A 21323-nucleotide genomic window follows, 5' to 3' on the forward strand; every position below is an offset into this window, starting at 1 on the left:
ATTGATGAAGATGCTGATTCAGTGAGCGGGTTTATTAGCAAGTGCATCGGCGATGTTGTACCCACAGCGTCTATTAAAACATTCCCAAACCAGAACCCGTGGATTGATGGCAGCATTCGCACAAAACTGAAAGCGCGAACCACTGCTTTTAATCAGGGCAAGCTGACCGCAAACATGACCGAATACAAACAGTGTAGCTATTCCCTCCGCAAGGCAATCAAACAAGCTAAGCGTCAGTATAGAGACAAAGTAGAGTCGCAATTCAACGGCTCAGACACGAGAGGTATGTGGCAGGGTCTACAGTCAATCACGGACGAAAAAAAGGAAAACCAGCCCCGTCGCGGACCAGGATGTCTTGCTCCCAGACAGACCAAACAACTTCCTTGCGCGCTTTGAGAACAATACAGTGCCACTGACACGGCCCGCTACCAAAACCTGCAGGCTCTTCTTCACTGCAGCCGACGTGAGTAAAAAATTTAAACGGGTCAACCCTCACAATGCTGCAGGCCCAGACGGCATCTCCAGCCGTGTCCTCAGAGCATGCGCAGACCAGCTGGCTGGTGTGTTTACGGACATATTCAATCAATCCTTATCCCAGTCTGCTGTTCCCACATGCTTCAAGATGGCCACCATTGTTCCTGTTCCCAAGAAAGCTAAGGTAACTGAGCTAAATGACTACCGCCCCGTAGCACTCACTTCCGTCATCATGAAGTGCTTTGAGAGACTAGTCAAGGGGCCTCCCGGGTGGCGCAGTGGTCTAGGGCACTGCATCGCAGCCCCAGCTGCGCCACCAGAGAATCTGGGTTCGGGAGGTCCGTGGGGCGACGCACAATTGGCCTAGCGTCGCCAGGGTTAGGGAGGGTTTGGCCGGTAGGGATATCCTTGTCTCATCGCGCACCAGCGACTCCTGTAGGGAGTGCGCGCTAATCAAGGGAGCCAGGTGCACAGTGTTTCCTCCGATACATTGGTGCGGCTGGATTCCGGGTTGGAGGCGCGCTGTGTTAAGAAGCAGTGCGGCTTGGTTGGGTTGTGTTTCGGAGGACGCATGGCTTTCGACCTTCGTCTCTCCCGAGCCCGTACGGGAGTTGTAGCGATGAGACAAGATAGTAATTGCTAACAATTGGATACCACGAAATTGGGGAGAAAAGAGCATAAAAAATCATTTAAAAAAAGAGAGACTAGTCAAGCACCATATCACCTCTACCTTACCTGACACCCTAGACCCACTCCAATTTGCTTACCGCCCCAATAGGTCCACAGACAACGCAATCGCAATCACACTGCACAAACCCATCTGGACAAGAGGAATATCTATGTGAGAATACTGTTCATCGACTACAGCTCAGCATTTAACACCATAGTACCCTCCAAACTCGTCATCAAGCTCGAGACCCTGGGTATCGACCCCGCCCTGTGCAACTGGGTCCTGGACTTCCTGACGGGCCGCCCCCAGGTGGTGAGAGTAGGTAACAACATCTCCACCCCACTGATCCTCAACACTGGGGCCCCATGAGAGTGCGTTCTCAGCCCTCCTGTACTCCCTGTTCACCCACGACTGCGTGGCCATGCACGCCTCCAACTCAATCATCAAGTTTGCAGACGACACTACAGTGGTAGGCTTGATAACCAACAACGAAGAGACGGCTTACAGGGAGGAGGTGAGGGCCCTCGGAGTGTGGTGTCAGGAAAATAACCTCACACTCAACATCACCAAAACAAAGGAGATGATCGTGGACTTCAGGAAACAGCAGAGGGAGCACCCCCCTATCCACATCGGCGGGACAGTAGTGGAGAGGGTAGAAAGTTTTAAGTTCCTCGGCGTACACATCATGGAGAAACTGAAATGGTCCACCCACACAGACAGCGTGGTGAAGAAGGCGCAGCAGCGCCTCTTCAACCTCAGGAGGCTGAAGAAATTTGGCTTGTCACCAAAAACACTCACAAACTTTTACAGATGCACAATCGAGAGCATCCTGTTGAGCTGTATCACTGCCTGGTACGGCAACTGCTCCGCCCAAAACCGTAAGGCTCTCCAGAGGGTAGTGAGGTCTGCATAACGCATCACCGGGGGCAAACTACCTGCCCTCCAGGACACCTACACCACCCGATGTCACAGGAAGCCTAAAAAGATCATCAAGGACAACAACCACCCGAGCCACTGCCTGTTCACCATGCTATCATCCAGAAGGCGAGGTCAGTACAGGTGCATCAAAGCAGGGACCGAGAGACTGAAAAACAGCTTCTATCTCAAGGCCATCAGACTGTTAAACAGCCATCACTAACATTGAGTGGCTGCTGCCAACATACTGACTCATCTCCAGCCACTTTAATGATGGAAAAATTGATGTAATAAATGTATCACTAGCCACTTTAAACAATGCCACTTCATATAATGTTTACATACCCTACATTACTCATCGCATATGTATATACTGTACTCTAGACCATCTACTGCATCTTGCCTTTGCCGTTCTATACCATCGCTCATTCATATATATTTTTTGTACATATTCTTATTCATTCCTTTACACTTGTGTGTATAAGGTAGTTGTTGTGGAATTGTTAGGTTAGATAACTCGTTGGATTACTGCATTGTCAGAACTAGAAGCACAAGCATTTCGCTACACTTGCATTAACATCTGCTAACCATGTGTATGTGACAAATACAATTTGATTTGATGAAAGAAATAAAAGCTGAAATAAATCATTCTCTCTACGATTATTCTAACATTTCACATAGTTAAAATAAAATGGTGACCCTAACTGACCTAAGACAGGGAATTGTTACATGGATTAAATGTCAGGAATTGTGAAAAACTGAGTTTAAATGTATTTGGCTAAGGTGTATGTAAACTTCCGACTTCAACTGTAAATAATGTACTTACATTCAGTAATCTTGCTCTGATTTGTCATCCTGAGGGTCCCAGAGATAAATTGTAGCATAGTTTTGTTTGATAAAATACATTTTTATATTCAAATTTAGGAACTGGGTTCTAAAGTTTGAACCCCTGCTGTTTCTGTAGGCTGTGTGTAGTGGTTAGCAGTCAATGGTAATGATATGAAGGTTTGGCTTAGAAATGTTTTTTCGGATGTCCGGGGAAAGTAGGGAAAAGGTGAGAGTAGGAGAGTGCGTAGATATTGTAGTTGTGAGAAGGAATTATATTTACAACAAGCAATGTGATCATGCTGTTATGTGGCTGCTATGAAAGTTAACTGTGTTTACGTGTGATGAGGGTTGTATTCACTTCGCCGATTCTGTTGAAAAATCTTTCTTAATACATTGTAAGGCTGCATGATGAGACTCTAATGATGATTTTTTTTTAAAGTTGCTTGAAAGGCATGATCCCTGCTTAGTTTTTCGCGCAGGCTGTACACACTCCAATAGTCTCTCATTCACAATTTTACAAGCACCTGACAATGCCTCGAATTTCACAGCGACATCCCCTTTGTTGCTGTAATGCCCCTAAAAAATCCATGCCTTTTGCGGCCTGGAGTGCCGCTTTGTGCCCTTCTCCTTGGGTTTCCTGCGCAATCCAAACCTTTCTCACTCACATGGCTCTCTGTCAATTGATCAGGTCTTTCTCACAGGCTACATACAAGTGAAGACAGACACATCGGGGACTCAACTGTGCGCGTCCTTATTCAATTCCAAGGTGCATATTGAAGATATTGGAAGAACGTTCCACATTTACTTTTCGTCAGCCAACAAGATGAGTAGGCCTAACGAACAGCAAAAGCACTAGTCTATGTCAATCTACTATCCCCCATAGTACAAAAGTTGACCTATTCTATTCTGTGTGCGAAATAAATATTCCAAACATAGTCAGGGACAGTTGTGGGATGCATAAAAAAAATGTTTTATGCTATGTGGCTGAAGCAACAGATCAGACCGTTTAGCTTAAAATGTTGATAAACTATTAGGCTATTTCTTCATATTATAAGAGTAGAAATGTGTGCATGGTAGTAGGCTATAAGTGCCAATGTTCCATTAGCTTAAAACACCATTATCAAAAGTCACCACAAATGCTATTATGAATGTAATGCTTTTATTATAAAGGTGCATTTTTATGGTGAAAATTATCTTCCCTAAACTTGAAACCCACCTACTGCTTATTTTTATTTAACCCTTATTTTACCAGGTAAGTTGACTGAGAACACATTTTCATTTACAGCAACAACCTGTGGAACAGTTACATTGGAGAGTAATGAGCCAATTGTCAACTGGGGATGATTAGGTGGCCATGATCGTATGAACGCCAAATTGGGAATTTAGCCAGGACACCACGGTTAACACCCCTACCCTTACAATAAGTGCCATGGGATTATTAGTGACCACAGAGAGTCAGGACACCAGTTTAGTCCCCAGTCACTGTCCTGGGGGATTTTTTAGACCAGAGGAAAGGATGCCTCCTACTAGCCTTCCAACACCACTTCCAGGAGCATCTGGTCTCCCATCCAGGGACTGACCAGGACCAAACCAGCTTAGCTTCAGAAGCAAGCCAGCAGGGGGATGCAGGGTGGTATGCCAGTTAGGCTCTATACTCCTTGTAAAGTGGATTCATGTGCTTCATTTTAAGAAGTTATTTGGCCACTTTAGTTGTGATGCAAACCCTATTAAAACATATAGGCCTAGGCTACATGAGGTGTAAAATCAAATCGAATTGTATTAGTCACACGCGCCGAATACAACAGTGAAATGCTTAATTAGGAGCCCCTAACTGACAGTGCAGTTAAAAAAAATCGGATAAGAATAAGAGATAAAAGTAGCAAGTAATTAAAGAGCAGTAAAAAATAACAATATATACAGGGGGGTGCCGGTATAGAGTCATTGTGCGGGGGCACCGGTTAGTTGAGGTAGTATGTACATGTAGGTAGAGTTAATTAAAGTGACTAGGTGTGAGACTATGCTTAGAAAATGTCGCAAAAAAAGCTTTGTTTCTTATTATTCACAAGTGATAATATAGAATTCACAAGTGAAAGGCTAATATTGTCACCCATCAGACTATTCTTGAAAAAATACATGTCATCTATGCACTTAAATATCGAATAGAGGATGCTTTTCCCCATGGTTTATTTTCATGCCAGCCAGGTAGGCTATACTCCTGTTGTAAATATAAGCAAATATGCTTAATAATAGGAAAGTTGATATATAAATATAGTAGGGCTAGCTTATAGAAAGCTGATGGGAGCCTCGTCTTTTTATTAGTGGCCATCATTCTGTTTTCTCCCGCAATTTCATAGCCTATTGAAATGTTGCGCAACATGAGCTCATGGGCTCTCATGAAGTATTTGATTCAATTTCCGATTACATTTGCATTGATGTCAGATTGATTAGAGGGACAATAGAGTGCTGAGTACCAGATAGTTAGCAAGTTTGGTAGGCTACTAATGACCATCAGCAGCATCAGAGCTTGGAGAAGCCTAAATACCGTGACTAAACGGTCATGTGGAATTTGACTGCCTTTATGACCACCGGTGTGGCAGTAATGCAATAGCCCTAGGTGCACCTGTTTAATGATCATGCTGTTTAATCAGCTTCTTGATATGCTACACATGTCAGGTAGATGATAAATGCTCACTAATAGGTTTGTAAACAAAGTTGTACACAACATTTGAGAGAAATAAGCTTTTTGTGCGTATGGAACATTTCTGGGAACTTTTTTATTTCAGCTCATGAAACATGTTTACAACTTTACATGTTACTATAATTGTACTGGACAATTCTTTGAAGCCTACCTTTGCATTATAAATGACAATATGTTCTGAATTGTACAGTATATATTGATCAGACATTTATTTGATAATTTACAATAGGCCATCATAGACAAAATATTGATCAACATATACACTCTTGAGAAATAAAGGTGAGAAATAATGGTGAACTGTCATCTGACAGAAAAATTAATATTAGAACAATAAGACAAATATATTGTAGGCACCCCATTTGATTCGTACAATTTGTAACCTTCATCTCCCATCCGAATGCTTAAAAAAAAGAAAAAAAAAGAACGTGATATCATGTAAAAGTGAATTACTTATGCTTCAGGAAATACAACCAACTACAGAGATTGATGGGAAGGGAGCCGGGAGAGGAGAGAGACCCATGTACCCCACTTCAATCAAGCAGGCTTCAGTCACACACTTGGCTTCAGTCACCCCCAAGATTGAAGAGGGAGACAAATCCAGCATTGGCCTCCTGCTTGTCAGGCCTCTCACACTGGGCAGATGGGTCCTGGGATGGACAGCTTGCACAGCTTCCCCACATATGACGATAGATCAAGGGTGACCTCATTGAGGAGGAGCCTGTAATGTTTTTGAAAGGGAAAATGTTTGTTAAATGGGTAGTGAATTGAATTTCCTTTTATCTACTGTTCTGTGTTATGATGCTATCAATTTGTTGATGTAGTGATCTACTCATTCTACAATGTGTTTTCTGGTGTTTTTGAAGTACTCAATGTGCAATATTTGGTTGTGCACATTTTGGTGAAACTTTTCAATCTTTGTATTTGGAATGTGTGTACCAGAAATTATCATTTGATTTGAAATGAATAACTATGAATAACTATGACTAACAGTATGTTGGGTCTGTCTTCACAGGCTTCACAGCATATCCCCCTTCTTTGGTCTGTTTTCACAGCATATCCAATCAGCATTGCCTTGGGGAAAGCTGATTTTTGTATCACAGCATTGCTGCTGTGGTGGTGGCCTGGAAAGCTGTGCAGACAGGAGATGTAGACATTTTTGAAAGGTCTATCATTACAGCTTGATGATAGTGGAAAGACAAAAGAAGATGGAAAGTGAAACAATAATAACCCCCACCCCATCATCATGATTAGCCCCAATGACACAACCTACATCAACTGTAAGACAACAACCCACACAATGGAATGGCAAAATATGATTTTCAGGGGTATATTACAAAGAGTATACACACCGCAACTTCTTTTGTGTCAGCTGTGTGCTGGCAATTCTCAGACTCAATGTAGAGGGCTTAGGGACGGAAGAACAAAAACCATATAGTGACTATCAAGTGTGCTACGGAAAATGTACCATTCACAAGTCAAAGCAGCCACAGTTACAGCCACCGTGTCAGACTCAACAAACTCTGATACTTACATTATGACCAGCACTTGAAAGATCCACTGATAAAGATGGTACAGCATCCGTCCTCAGGATTAGCTTCCTGGCAAGACCCATCGAATGTTCTTCCCAATTGATAAAGCAACTTCGCTCGATATGTGCACTGCACACGCGTGTGACATGATCGTAATTTTCGGTGCAGCCTGTCCACCCGAAATGAAAAGCAGCCACTGTTGTTGGATGTCTTCATTCTTTGTAAAATAGTGTAATGTTGAATGAACAGTATGGAATCCAGTCACAGCATAGTGTGCTTTTTCCGGGTTAGTTGCCAGTATTGTTCTGCCACGTTATGCTTGAGCTATCTTACGGTTTGTAAACAAAGCTGTACGATGCGCATATGTGATGAAGGTTTTAAGGCGTTACATGTTTAAATGAGTTAAGATTATAAGATGCTACCATAGGTGTATAAAATGTATGGCATTACATGACGTTGCATAATACCTGAAGTAATGCCTGCCCCCTGAATCCTAGCGTTTGACATGGGGGAAGGGGACCAGTGACTTTATGATCAACTTTGTCATCGTACCAGCTACAGTAATTCTCTATACTTGGGTCAGTCCAATTTGATGAAAAACATAATTTTTAACACTAAAAAAAAAAAAAAAAAAGCCATGTCAATATTTATGCAATGTCTTATCGACAACATCCCCAAGTACAAGTACAACCAAGTTTGTTGTCACAAAATATATTCAGAAATAAATAAATACTGCATGTATTGTACAGCCTCCCCGCTACTCTATGATGTTGAATCGCCCCACCCACAGGGTAGCTAGCTAGTAGTTAGAGCCCAGCTCATGACAGCCAGGCTGCTGATGTATAAAGGGCCTGTATCTTTATTGCATCTCCCAGTTGGTTCTGTGTTGTTATCCATCTGCGGGCCTCGACTTAGCCTGCGTCCCAAATGGCACCCTATTCCCTATTGTGAGCTAGTAGTGGACCAAATAAGGAATAGGGTGCCATTTGTGACGCATTCTGAAGCCTTCTCCCTGTGCTCCTTCTGTACGCCTCAATAGAGTCATCAACCCTGGAGCTTTGGTAGGCCATAGACTGACTTATGTGTGTATGTATGTGGGTGGATATGTGAGTGTGTTTGTACAGTGTGTATGAATACATACTGTGTGTTTGTGCGTGCGTGTGCATTGAGTCTCCCTCACTCTGATATTCACCAAACAGAAATAAATGCCATTAACTACGTTTATTTTAAATACACAATTTCTCTTTTATGTCAGCTGGAGAAAAATGGAACACCTCTATGGGGATGCCTCATTTCCAACCAAGTTTGATTTGGAGCAAATTAGGATTCCTGAGGAGTGATGAGTAAATACCTGTTGATATTTATCACAACCGGGAAATAACAATAAAAGATGGCATCTGGGAGCATCTGATTTTGCTGATTCTGTACTGGGAGGGAAAAGTTGGTAATTGGAAGAAAGTGAAATATACTATATTTATAGTCAATTCATTCCCATGATGTCTCTTAGCAACACATTGATGTTGAAGAGTCTTTTAAATTAGTTAAAATAAATTCTAAACACAAAGGATTCCAAGAAGTAGCAGTGTAAAAGAGAATGGTTTTGAGACAGATTGATTAAAGCAGGGGTGTAAAAAACAGGTCTAAATGAAGTGTTTATGACTGAACTTCAGTGAGTACCATAAAGATTGCGCAAAAAAATATATAAAGGAGAGCAACATTATTGCCATGGATGAGACAGCAGTGTGGTTTGACATGGTCGGTTCAACTACTGTATGGGGGATACGGAACAAGATCTCACGGTCTCCCTTCAGTGTTCAACATTTGTCCAGAGAAGGGGGTTTAGGTTGTTAAACGAGAAAAAACATGATAGTTCATTTTAGGCATTAATTCCGACTCAGGGACCAGGACACACATCAAATACTGACGTGAGACAGATGTTGTTGCAACTATGGGGGATACAAGGCACAAGGCATATCGAGTGACAGAATGGTGCTTACGTGTGAAATCGGGGTGTATGATAGTCAGTCCAGTTTTTACAAGTGAGCTGTGATGGATTTGCTGTCATAATAGTCATACTGGTCATAAACAGTGTGGTAGTCTTTTCAACATTTTATTGAGCGAAAGCTGTGTGTATTAAGGAAATAGACGCCTGGCTGAAATAGAAGAGTCTCTAAAAAGCGACGTTGTGTTCAGTAATTGAAGCAAATTAACACCCGGGCTATTAATTCAAGTTTTACCGTACTCTCTTTTTCTGGTTGTCTGTCTTGCCTCTGTCATCCAATATGCTCACGGGCCCAACCTAAGCAATTAAAGACAAAATACACCAATACTCTCTCTCTGACCAACAGGTTGTTACATCAATCTAATTTCAACATAATCATCAGCACTATGTATACATTGATTCAGTGTTGATAGTAAAATGGTATGTTTGAATCATCGTAATTGTCATGCCATCAACCTAAATAAAGAGGTAAATTGAAATAAACTGTGAAGCCAGAGTGTAATGATTCATGCCTGAACATTGACTCCTACAGGTATATGAGGGTTAATGCACTTCAGTGAGAAAACAAGTCGACCATCCAGATCAAAACTATGTTTGATTCAGCTAAACTATCAGCAGCTTCCATACTTATTTGCGTAGACTACCTAAATGACATTGAATAGAAAGTAACTCCAAAGGACACCATGATTTCAATGTGAAGGTATAATATCATTCATCCATGGTTGATTGTTTTTTTTAAACTTAAGTAGTAATTTAGAAGTAGGTTCACACAATTCCTTCGACCTCATGGCTTGGTTTCTGCTCTGACATGCACTGTCAACTGTGGAACCTTATATAGACAGGTGCGTGCCTTTCCAAATCATGTCCAATCAATTGAATCTACCACAGGTGGACTCCAATCAAGTTGTAGAAACTTCTCAAGGATGATCAATGGAAACAAGATGCAGCTGAGCTCAATTTTGAGTCTCATACCAAAGGGTCTGAATGTAAATAAGGTATTTGTTTTTTATTTTTAATACATTAGCAAAAATTTCTAAAAACATGTTTTTGCTTTGTCATTATGGGCTATTGTGTGTAGATTCCTGAGGATTTTCTTTCCATTTAATACATTTTAGAATAAGGCTGTAACGTAAAAAATTTGGAAAAAGTCAAGGGTTCTGAATACTTTCCGAAAGCACTGTACTATCCAAGCAGAAGATGCATCTCCTTCAAATGTTGATGTTTGTTTGCGTATACAATTCAATATACAGTTTATCTACAATTGTAATGATTGATATGTTGGATTCACGTCTCCAACTTAACCAAAAATCGAAGTAAAAAAATTGCACTAAATCAAATCAAACTAAATGCACTTCAAATAAAGTTTGATTTGATTTTGTCCTATTAATTAACTTAGATTTTAAATTGAGATGGAGATGGGAATCCAACACATTAATTACTTGTAGATTAAATTTGAAATCGACCAATATACAAGACAATATCTAAGGTAAAAGTGTATTATTAATATCATGAATTTTGCATTCTATTTGTAGGGCTAATGTTAACTACTTCTAAACTTACAAAGATCCAATTAACCATGGATGAATCATAGTATACCTATCTACACGTTGAAATGATGGTGTCCTTTGTGGGGCAAATCAGATGTCAATCACAAACGGTTGGTGGCACCTTAATTGGGAGGGAAGGACAGGCTCGTGGTAATGGCTGGAGCAGAATGAGTGGAATGGTATGAAATACATCAAACACATGGTTTGATGCCATTCCATCTACTCCGTTCCAGCCATTCTTATGAGCCGTCCTCCCCTCAGCAGTCTCCACTGATGTCAATGTAGCCTACATAAACCCAACCTCAATCTAAATGTACTTTCACATACAGCTTGTATAAGAACAGTTTGAGGAGTTACTTTCAACTATACAATGTTATTTATGGAGTCTACGTAAATGAGTATGGAAGCTGATCACTGTCTAAATGTGTTGACATGATAGCTCAGCCAAAATGAACACAGCTTGTTTCCAAAACTAAGCAGGGTACATACAGTTAGGCATCTGGATGATAGACTTGTTCTTGTTGAAGTGCATTTGCTTTCTTATTTTTTATTGAATATTTATTTAACTAGGCAAGTCAGTTAAGAACAAATTCTTATTTGCAATGACGGCCTAGGAACAGTGCCTTGTTCAGGGGCAGAACGACAGATTTTTACCTTGTCAGCTCGGGGATTCAATCTTTCAACCTTTCGGTTACTAGTCCAACGCTCTAACCACTAGGCTACCTGCCGCCCCATATACCAGTGGGAGTCACTGTTCAGGCAGAAATCGTTGAACTGTAGCTTCACATTTTATTTCAATATACCTCTTTATTTAGGTTGATAACATGATGTTGAAACATTGACGTTGATTCAAACATGCCATTTTGCTATCAACATTGAAACCCCATACCATTTTACTATCAACATTGAAACAACGTCAAATAAAATATGTCTAATCAAATCTAAAATTTCAACCACCCAATCAATATATTGAATATAGGATCAAAACGATTGAATGCAATTTCAATGTATACAGAGTTCTGATATTGAAGTTAGAATTATGTAACAACCTGTTAGTCAGGATAAGTCAATGTATTTTTTTCTGCATTTCTACGAGGTTTAATAGACTCATGACATACTTTAGGTAGGCTAATTAATAATAATAATAATAATAATAATGAATAAGGAAAAGAAAGTCCAGACCTGATTTCCCAAAATGATATTCCGCTACCAAATATTTTTTATTATGATCATTTATATGAATTTATTTATACATATTTTATTTTACAAAAAGTGATTAGATCAATTGATAGCGACAGAGTTATACATTGTATAATATTATTTCCCATGTGCATCAGAGTCACATCTTCATCTGGCATTTAACCACTTGTTTCTAGCCTAAAGCATCACAGATTTATTAAAAAAACAACATTATTATTATGAATATTTTCTTTTTACTCCTCAATCAAGGAAGAGCCGCACCCCCCACAAAATGTTGGCGCCCGCTAGCTCTGGAACCTATCACATTTCAGCGAAGACCCAGATGCAGACAATGTCGAAGTAACAAAAGTGTATTACTAGTCCAAAAGGTACAGAACGGCAGGCAGTCTCGGGATCAAGGCAGGCAGAGATCAATAATCCAGGGTGGTGTGACAAGGTACAGAAACGGCAGGCAGGCTCAGGGTCAGGGCAGGCAGAATGGTCTAAACCGGGAAAACTAGAAAACAGGAACTAGAAACAGACAGGAGCATGGGGAAAACCACTGGTAGGCTTGTCAAACAAAAGTAACTCAACAGACACTGGGGATAATGGGGAAGATGGGCAACATCTGGAGGGTGCACAACACCTGGAGGGTGCACAACACCTGGAGGGTGCACAAAGACATGTGAAACAGATCAGGGTGTGACAGAACTCCTGGTCTAGATTGAACCTGATTGTCTCGCTCCTGGCAGGGCTGGGAGAAGAGGAGTGCTAACTCGAAGCGCCCTTGCTTTGCTCCCGTTCCCCATGCATTAGCTCCGTGCATGGTGGAAGGTGACTGGGGGCTAATAAATAGATTTTTCATTCCTCTCCAGTGGAGAGCCCGTAGCACGCTGGGCCCAGGCTGAGGTGGTGGTGGAGTAACGGCCCACTCCACCGGCTGTCTGATTCCTTGCCCAATGCCTCGGCCCCCTTTTCTCTTTTTCCACTGGGTTTTAGTGTGGATTGATACAGGCCTCTATGTTGTTTTGTTCCCCACTATTTGTTGAGATGGGACATTATAACCCTGTGCCATGTCCTGTTATTTAGAAGGGTTGATATATGGTCATATTCTTTGTCAAAAGCCTAGATCTATATTGTTGATATTCGTTGAATTGATGCAGATTCTCCATGTTCCTTAAATTGCTATGGCCCTATTCCTTGTTGTACTTTTTATATATATATTTTAATTTATTTAACCTTTATTTAACTAGGCAAGTCTTGTGACTCTCTTACCTGACTCTCCATGGTCAGTGGATTGATACTTACCTTTGTGCCACGTTACTTGTCGAGGGGTTAATACAGCTGTGTCACATCATATCACGTGTTCTATTTTATTCTGTCATGTTGCCCTATTCCTTGCCTGTCAGCCTCTTTCGATCTAGACTCTCCATGATTGATGCAGGTGTGTCCTGTGTCACATATTTTGAGGCGTTATTACAGCCTTATGCCACATCTTCTCTATTTAGCCTTAATATGGATTAAGAAAGTAGTCCCCTTCACTTATTTAGAGAGGTATATGCAGTCCTATGGCTTCCCAACTCCTCTTTTCAGACTTACTATAGCTTAAACTAGTCCCCTTCACTTCTTTAGAGAGATTAGTAAAGCCATATGGCTCGATCCCTGTTCTGTGAAATGCCAAACGTCACCCCTCCCAGGCCTATGCTGTATGTTCTTCTCTCTGCAACCTTTTTATTGGTCAATAGTCATTTTCTCTAAGAGATGCAATAGAAATTTATAGATCTGTCATTCTCATTGAAGCATGTTTGATAAGCGGTAGATCTGTTCTATGTGCACTGTGCAGTATTTCTATGCTTCCCCTCTACAAGTTTAGTTTTTGCTTCTTTTTACTTTTGGTTTTGTACATCAGCTTCAAACAGCAATTTTGCAACAGAAACATCTATTTTTGCTTATTTAAAATATATTTCAGTGCGGTTTCGATGGTACAATGATTCTCTACACTATACATTGCTTGTTGTGTCACATAAACTGAAATCTATTTCGAATTTTTGAACCAGGAAATGGCTGAGATATTTCTATATATGGCGGCTTTAAGTTATTCTACACCATATGTAAGTCACCCACTGTAGGCCTTTCTATAGATATACCTAAATAGTCCGAGCTGCAATTGCAGCCCAGTCCTCTTTTTATTAGAGGGGTACGTATGGTACTATACTGTACCCATATTCTCTTTACAGATCTTCACTTAACTAAGACAGCTTTGAAATACTGTCACATCCCTCTACGAACATCCAATGAATAATTGCAGCCCAGTAGCATGTACAACTCTGGTGACAGGCTTTCAGTGGACAGATACAAACACAGATTCAGTCCACACCTCCCTTCTCTCTGGAGATATTTATGGTTAATGGCAGCTTCACAATATGCCCACATTTACTCCCCTGCCTTCAGAAGGATGGATTCTGTGGCATGGCGCTTGCAACGCCAGGATTGTGGTTTCGATTACCGGGGCCAACCCTACGTAAAATGCATGCACAAATGACTGTAAGTTGCTTTGGATACAAGCTTCTGGTATATGGCATATATAATTATATTATACTTATGCCACTCTTATGGGCCCTGGTCAAAAGTAGTGCACTACATAGGGAATAGGGTGCCATTTGGGATGCATGGTCTGGGGGTGAAACGTTCATATGCCCCTATCTGTTGCCTGTAGATCAGGTTTGGGCAATCATACAGTATCCTGTGAGGGCTGGTGAGGTGCAGACTTTTGTGCCAGGCAAGCAGTGACACACCTGACTCTCCTAATCAAAGTCCTGATTGAGGATGGGCAATCTTACCATGCGAGGGTCAATGTGGTTGCGGGCTTTTGTTCAGGCTTTTGTTCAATCAATGGCTTGATTGAAGACTATGACCAGTTGATGAGTAGAATCAGATGTGCTATCGCTTGGCTGGAACAAAAACTAACTTCGCCACATACACTTGTCTACAGTGGGATAGATTCTGACTCCTGCCTTATGCTTCATTCCACTCTCTGCCTTCCAGCTCTAAACCGCCCATGTACCCTTCTTTCTACCGCATTTAGAGAGTAAAATACAGCCTTTTACCCAAAGCCTGCCTAACTATCCACTTCGTAAACAACTGTTGTAGACTAACAGTGAAATGCTTACTTATAAGTTATTTTCCAATAATGCAGAGTTAAGATAAAAGATTTTTTAAATGATTTAGTGACATGAGGAATAAATACACAGTGTATAACAAAACAACAATAATGAGTGAAAATAACATGGCACCAGTACTGAGTCAATGTGTAGTGGTACGAGGTAATTGAGGTAGCTACTGTATGTACGTAGGGGTAAAGTGACTAAGCAGCAGCATAGACAATAGTAGCAGCAGTGTATGTGTGTGGCGTCAGTAGCAGTGGAGGCTGGTGACTTGAAACATTTAGAAGGATGGGAGACCCACGGTATAGGTGCGGAACGCACGGAGACAACGAAGTGTGTTTAAAAAATTGTCATAGACAAATTTTATAAAGACATAGTAAAATATTATGTGGAATGGGAATCAGAGAGCTACTTACACAGTGTTGGAAAGGGATCACAGCAATGATTGAATGAGGGTATGAGGCATGAGATGAGGTGTTCAGAGGCTTGACCAGTGCAGGTGTAGTGGTCTGGGTGTAGCTGGTGCAGAGGAGTCAGGCGCAGGACAGCAGAGATGAGTAACACAAGTAACTTTACTAAAAGATTCCAATAACATGTTGTAATACCGAGCCCACAATAACGGACCGAACAAACATAAAACAATCACACACAAAAACCATGGGGAAAACAGAGAATTAAATAATGAACATGTAATTGGGGAATTGAAACCAGGTGTGTAAAACAAAGACAAAACAAATGGAAAATGAAAAGTGGATCGGCGACCACCGAACGCCGCCCGAACAAGGAGAGGGACCGACTTCGGCGGAAGTCGTGACAGCAGGACAAGATTTGACTGGGAAGACAAAAAACAATAACACAACACACTACACAGAGCTAAGAATGAGTTAGTCCAAGCAAGGGGTAAAATCATTGATGTGTAATGTGATTTGTGTATATGATTGATTCTACATACAAAATTGATAGAGGTACTCGCAGTGCTTGGAATGGAAACATTCAATGTGCCAGTGGATGAGCGGGCAAATGAGAAGTGGCTTCAGTTCATGTCAGGAGAAAGTTGACAATGGTCTCTATTGCACTCCACACAGCCCTTTCCCACCTGGACAAAAGGAACACCTACGGTGGGGCAAAAAAGTATTTAGTCAGCCACCAAATGTGCAAGTTCTCCCACTTAAAAAGATGAGAGAGGCCTGTAATTTTCATCATAGGTACACTTCAACTATGACAAACAAAATGAGAAGAAAAAAAATCCAGAAAATCACATTGTAGGATTTTTAATGAATTTATTTGCAAATGATGGTGGAAAATAAGTATTTGGTCAAAAACAAAAGTTTATCTCAATACTTTGTCATTGCCAACAAAGGGTATATAACAGAGGTCAAACGTTTTCTGTAAGTCTTCACAAGGTTTTCACACACTGTTGCTGGTATTTTAGCCCATTCCTCCATGCAGATCTCCTCTAGAACAGTGATGTTTTGGGGCTGTTGCTGGGCAAAGTAACCCCTGAAGCGTTCCTGAATAAATCCCTGATCATTCACATACCTGACGATAAATGACAACTGCAAGCAGACTGGTGGCACCACACGTCCCAGAGCGGTGGGGCAATTTTTACCCCCCAGGGCCTGGAGTTTTTCCTTATATGTTAACCTAACTAGGAAAACTCTGGACCCTATAAGGCATGACAGTGATTCATCAGTTGTAAAAAAAAAAAATTATATGGGCTATCATGGGACCAGTTTTTCCTAATCAGGTCACATGGTTTTAAAAAACTCCTGAAAAAATGTTCTGGTCCTGGCGGGAATGAAAACCCTGCCAAACTGCAGCTACCTTATATTTGTTCATATAAACATATTTAGACTCGATTAGGAGGGGGATTACCTCTACCCAGACACATAGACAACAACTGACAATTCATGCATGTTTGCATCATGCAGGCCTATGCAACTGTACAGCAGGCCTTATAAAACATGTACTCACATCTGTCATCACAATTATGTTGACAGAATAATTCCAGTTAATAATTTAAAACGTATAGGCAGCCTAGACAGCCCAATTTTGAATATTAACCAAATTTGATCACATTCACATTTTCTCCTAACACACAAATGGACAATAAATACATAACGTTACCAATTAGTTTACCCTGACCAGATGGACAGGGTGCATAGACTATATGCAGCTGCTCTTACTAGTAGCCTACAGTTGATCAGACTGAAAAATAGTCTCGTTTTCATCCCATACAGCATGTCAGATTTCCAATGTTTAGGTGTAGCCTAGGCTGCTGTTACATTTATGTCATGGGTTTTTGCTTGTGTCTATCCGGAGTGATTATGCGTTATATTTGCTAAATAAATACCAGCAGAAAGTGGAAAGCCTACTTAAGCGCAGGTGAAAAAATGTGCTGCGTCATACTCTCTCTTTAATCTAACTTTTAATGGATGATGCGATTGAAGCATTCATATCATTCGGAATTGTTTTTGATATCCCAAAAAAGACAGTTGAATGTTCGATATGTTCAGCAAGTAAAGCAAATGTAACGTGCAATTACCTCTGCAAGCTCATTGTAGTTGCCCTTGTTGGCTTTCCATCTCGTCGTGTCTCATAGTGTAAAACCAAATTCTTGCATGCCCAAAAATGCAGTGGTGGTGATAAGCCACTTTGAATACACAGACCTTTGTCATAATCGATGCAGCTTTTTCCCAAAAGCTTGAATCTGATGTGGGCATTTAAATTCTCCCTGCTTTTCTTTAGTCGTTTAGCTGAACGATCAATGTTCTTCAGGTCACTGTACCCACCTTTCGACCAAGACTCAGACTTTCCAAAAAGCAGGCAAAGCCAGCAATACAGGCGGCTCGATGAAAGGCTCCCTGTTAACCAGCTATACTTTTGATACCAGTTTGTATTGAACGCCCTCACCTTTTCATCAAGAAACTGATCTCAGGCAAAGGTTGACCCTTGCTTTTAATTCGCACCTTTTCCCTGTATCCCAGAGAATGAAAGGGGTTCTCAAACAAAAAGTCCACAACATTTTTGGCAGCATTGACCATTCTGGTGGAGAAAACTGCACACTCGCATTGGTAGCAAATTTAAATAAATTGCACTAACTGGACACAAAAATAAAGATAAAACCAAGAAAACTATTTATAATATACCTCCTCCATCTCCTGTAATTAGATTTTTTTTTAAAAATTTGAATTGAATAATATCTAAAAAATGCTCAACTATCACTCTTCACCTCTATCCAACAACGTCACCAAGCTGCTCAACACATAGAACCCCCATAACGCTCTGTGGCACAATCCCAATACAACACACTAGGTTCATTCTCTGATCCTTATTCTATGATTGGATGGACAACATGTCAGTTCATACTGCAAAAGCTTTGATTGGTTGGAGGACGTCCTCCGGAAGTGGTCATAATTACCATGTATGTCTATGGAAGGGGGTGAGGCCTCTTAGGTTTTGTATTGAAGTCAATGTAGCCAGAGGAGGACGGAAGCTAGCTGTCCTCAGGCTTCAACATGGTGCTGCCCCACAGACAGCGCTGTTGAAGTTACTGTAGACCTTAATTGCAAAACAGTTTATTTTAATAAATTATTTGGTGACGTGAATATATTTAGTATAGTTTTATCTAAAAAGCATAACCTTTTTAACGGTTTCACTATTTGTATTTGTATCACATTTCACTCCTATGAGGAGCCTCCACTGGTCAGTAGACGTGTTTGAGTGCTATGTGTGTTGGCGTGTGTGTGTGTGTGTGTGTGTGTGTGTGTGTGTGTGTGTGTGTGTGTGTGTGTGTGTGTGTGTGTGTGTGTGTGTGTGTGTGTGTGTGTGTGTGTGTTGGATGTCAGTGTAAGTACTGTATGTATGAGTGTCTGGGTAGAGTCCAATGTGTGTGCATGGAGTCAGTGCAAGATAGTTAGTGCAAAAAAGGGTCAATGGACGTAGTCCGGCTAGCCATTTGATTAGCTATTAAGCAGTCTTGTTTAGAAGTTGTATGGCTTGGGGGTAGAAGCTGTTCAGGGTCCTGTTTGTTCCAGACATGGTGCACTGGTACCGCTTGCCGTGCGGTAGCAGAGAGAACAGTCTGTGGCTTGGGTGGCTGGAGTCTTTGACAATTTTTTTGAGGTCCTGGATGGCAGTGAGCTCGGCCTCAGTGATTTACTGAGGAAAAGCAAGCAGGCATTCCGAGAAAAAAATGTATTCCCCAGGTCTCCTCTTCTTTCCTTGACTGCATCCCAAATGGTACCTTATTCCTAATATAGTGCACTACTTTTGACCAGAGCCCCATGGGCCCCAGTCAAAGGTAGTGCACTATAGGGAATAGGGTGCAATTTGAGATGGAGGACTTCTCTCTCCAGGCTGTCAATGGGTACATGCCCATTTGGGTGACTTTGGAGGGGTAACACTAAGCCCTTACTCTGTGTCCTCTCCAGTTTCAACTCCTTCCTGCTTGCTTTCTGAGGGGGTAAATCCAAGACCTGTGCCTGGTCTTCACTGCTGCTTCTTCCTAAAGCTGGATTAATGCCTAATACCAGGGCTTTTAATCCTCTCGGGTTGTACTGTAGGCTGTGAAGTAGAGGTCTGGCTGAGTGATAAACCAAACGAAAGGGAAAGAGAGGGTGATCCCTGTGTCTTCCTCTCTTATTATGTTATGGATGAATGAATATGCGTAGCGGAGCATTAGCGCACACTATTACAGCGAGCTTCTCCGTGAACTAGAAATGACTTGACGTTCGCCACCCTTTAAATAGTGATTGGGATGATGCATTTCTTCCCAGTTCATACAATGCTTTGTTCCGCAACTACATTCAGTCAGTGTGTCATTAGTTGTTTTTTAAGAATGAGCTGTGTGGGTGGCCATGGTCTTATACAGAAATACAAAGGGGACAATCTACATTTTGAAATATCAAGAAATATGTGGGCCTACTTGGCAAATAGACATTTTAACAGACTATAATCTGAGTTTTCAGGGAACAATATAGCCTACAATGCAATTTCAAATGACAGCTACAACACAGAATAGTACATGGAGCTTCTGAACATTACAATAATTAATGCATATGGTTGGTTGGCACATCTACAATACTCTCAACAGTGGTTCAACTGGAAAATGTGGTTCTATCGCCACCTGCAGGCAGACCCAGGGTGGTGCTGTTGGCTCTCACTGACTTTCCTAGCAGGGGAAAACATTTAAATGTTATATTATATTGACTGTTTATTTTTATTTGTTTATGCAAGCTCTGTACTTTGCAGAAATGTCTGCAGACATCCTTTTGTAAATTATTTCATTAATTCCTTTCATTGCTGTAAAACCTTTGTACTACTAACAAGGCCAAGTACATTACAGGGTCTGTCATTGAATTTCATGTCACTCATGTTGTGGAGTGCCTCTGTCCCCGACCATTTTCTTTTTAAACTAAGAGGGGACGGAATGTGAGAATAACATAACATCAAACCTGGGTATAGTACTTGAGAAAAAAAACGAGCTGCGCTTGACTGACTTGCTTGCCTGTCACAATGGAACTAACGCAATAGTCCCCCACCCATCTGGCACTCCAGGCAAGCTCAACCAAATGTTGAAAACATCTGAAAGATTTCCAATACCATTTGAAACAGGGTTTGCATAACATAACATAACATAACTCAACACAATACAATCACTTTTTAATCTGAATTGAATGTGAAGAAAATCTGTCCCCAAGGGGCCTTAAAAATGCATAGGTAATAGTAAGGCCCAGTATACGGCCTAGAATGTGGATGAGAAATGAGCTGTGTTAGCCTTATCATCTAAATGTTAATAGCTTTACTACTGGAAAATACTATTGACCTCCCATGGGGAAAGTAGTTAGAACCTGGAAAATACCTTCCACCTCTGCTACACTATGGACTATTATGTTGAGCATATTGATAATTCCATTAACATTTCCATGTGTTGACCTGTCCTTTCCACATCACTGTTTGTTGCAGAATAGTTTGTACTCAGTAATGTGTTAAATGTTTTGATCTTTGTGGGTTGGAAAAGGACTTCACATCAATTTTGGGTCAACAACATGTTGTGGGCTGCTGTAATGCAGTGAGATATGGCTTGAATGGAAATTGAACATAAGCCTGAATAATTAAGCTACTTCAGCGATTAGTTATTTTGTCCGGATGTGTGACTACCGTAGCTCATGTGGTTTTAGAATGGCAGAGGAAATTATTGTAGAATGGCAGAGGAAATTATTTAAGCTTAATTGGTATAGCATTATCATACAAAAAAACGACTACTACTGTTGCTGCTGGTACTACTACTACTAAAACTACTACTACTACGAGGC

At 41.0% G+C, this 21323-nt stretch overlaps 1 protein-coding gene and 1 long non-coding RNA gene across 2 annotated transcripts in view; one reads left to right on the forward strand and one right to left on the reverse strand.

Annotated features, from left to right (window-relative positions):
- The window catches only part of LOC139552360 (opioid-binding protein/cell adhesion molecule-like), a 557470-nt gene that overhangs the window by 247714 nt on the left and 288433 nt on the right, over positions 1-21323 (forward strand). The gene's annotated exons all lie outside the window — the stretch shown is intronic.
- On the reverse strand, positions 15561-18243 carry LOC139568232 (uncharacterized). Its single transcript, XR_011673548.1, has 2 exons — positions 17552-18243; positions 15561-16119 (listed from the first exon to the last, which is right to left on the reverse strand). It is a non-coding gene; the product is annotated as an uncharacterized lncRNA (long non-coding RNA).

This window comes from Salvelinus alpinus, chromosome 1 (genome assembly GCF_045679555.1).
Source record: "Salvelinus alpinus chromosome 1, SLU_Salpinus.1, whole genome shotgun sequence".
Classification (NCBI taxonomy): Eukaryota; Metazoa; Chordata; class Actinopteri; order Salmoniformes; family Salmonidae; genus Salvelinus; species Salvelinus alpinus.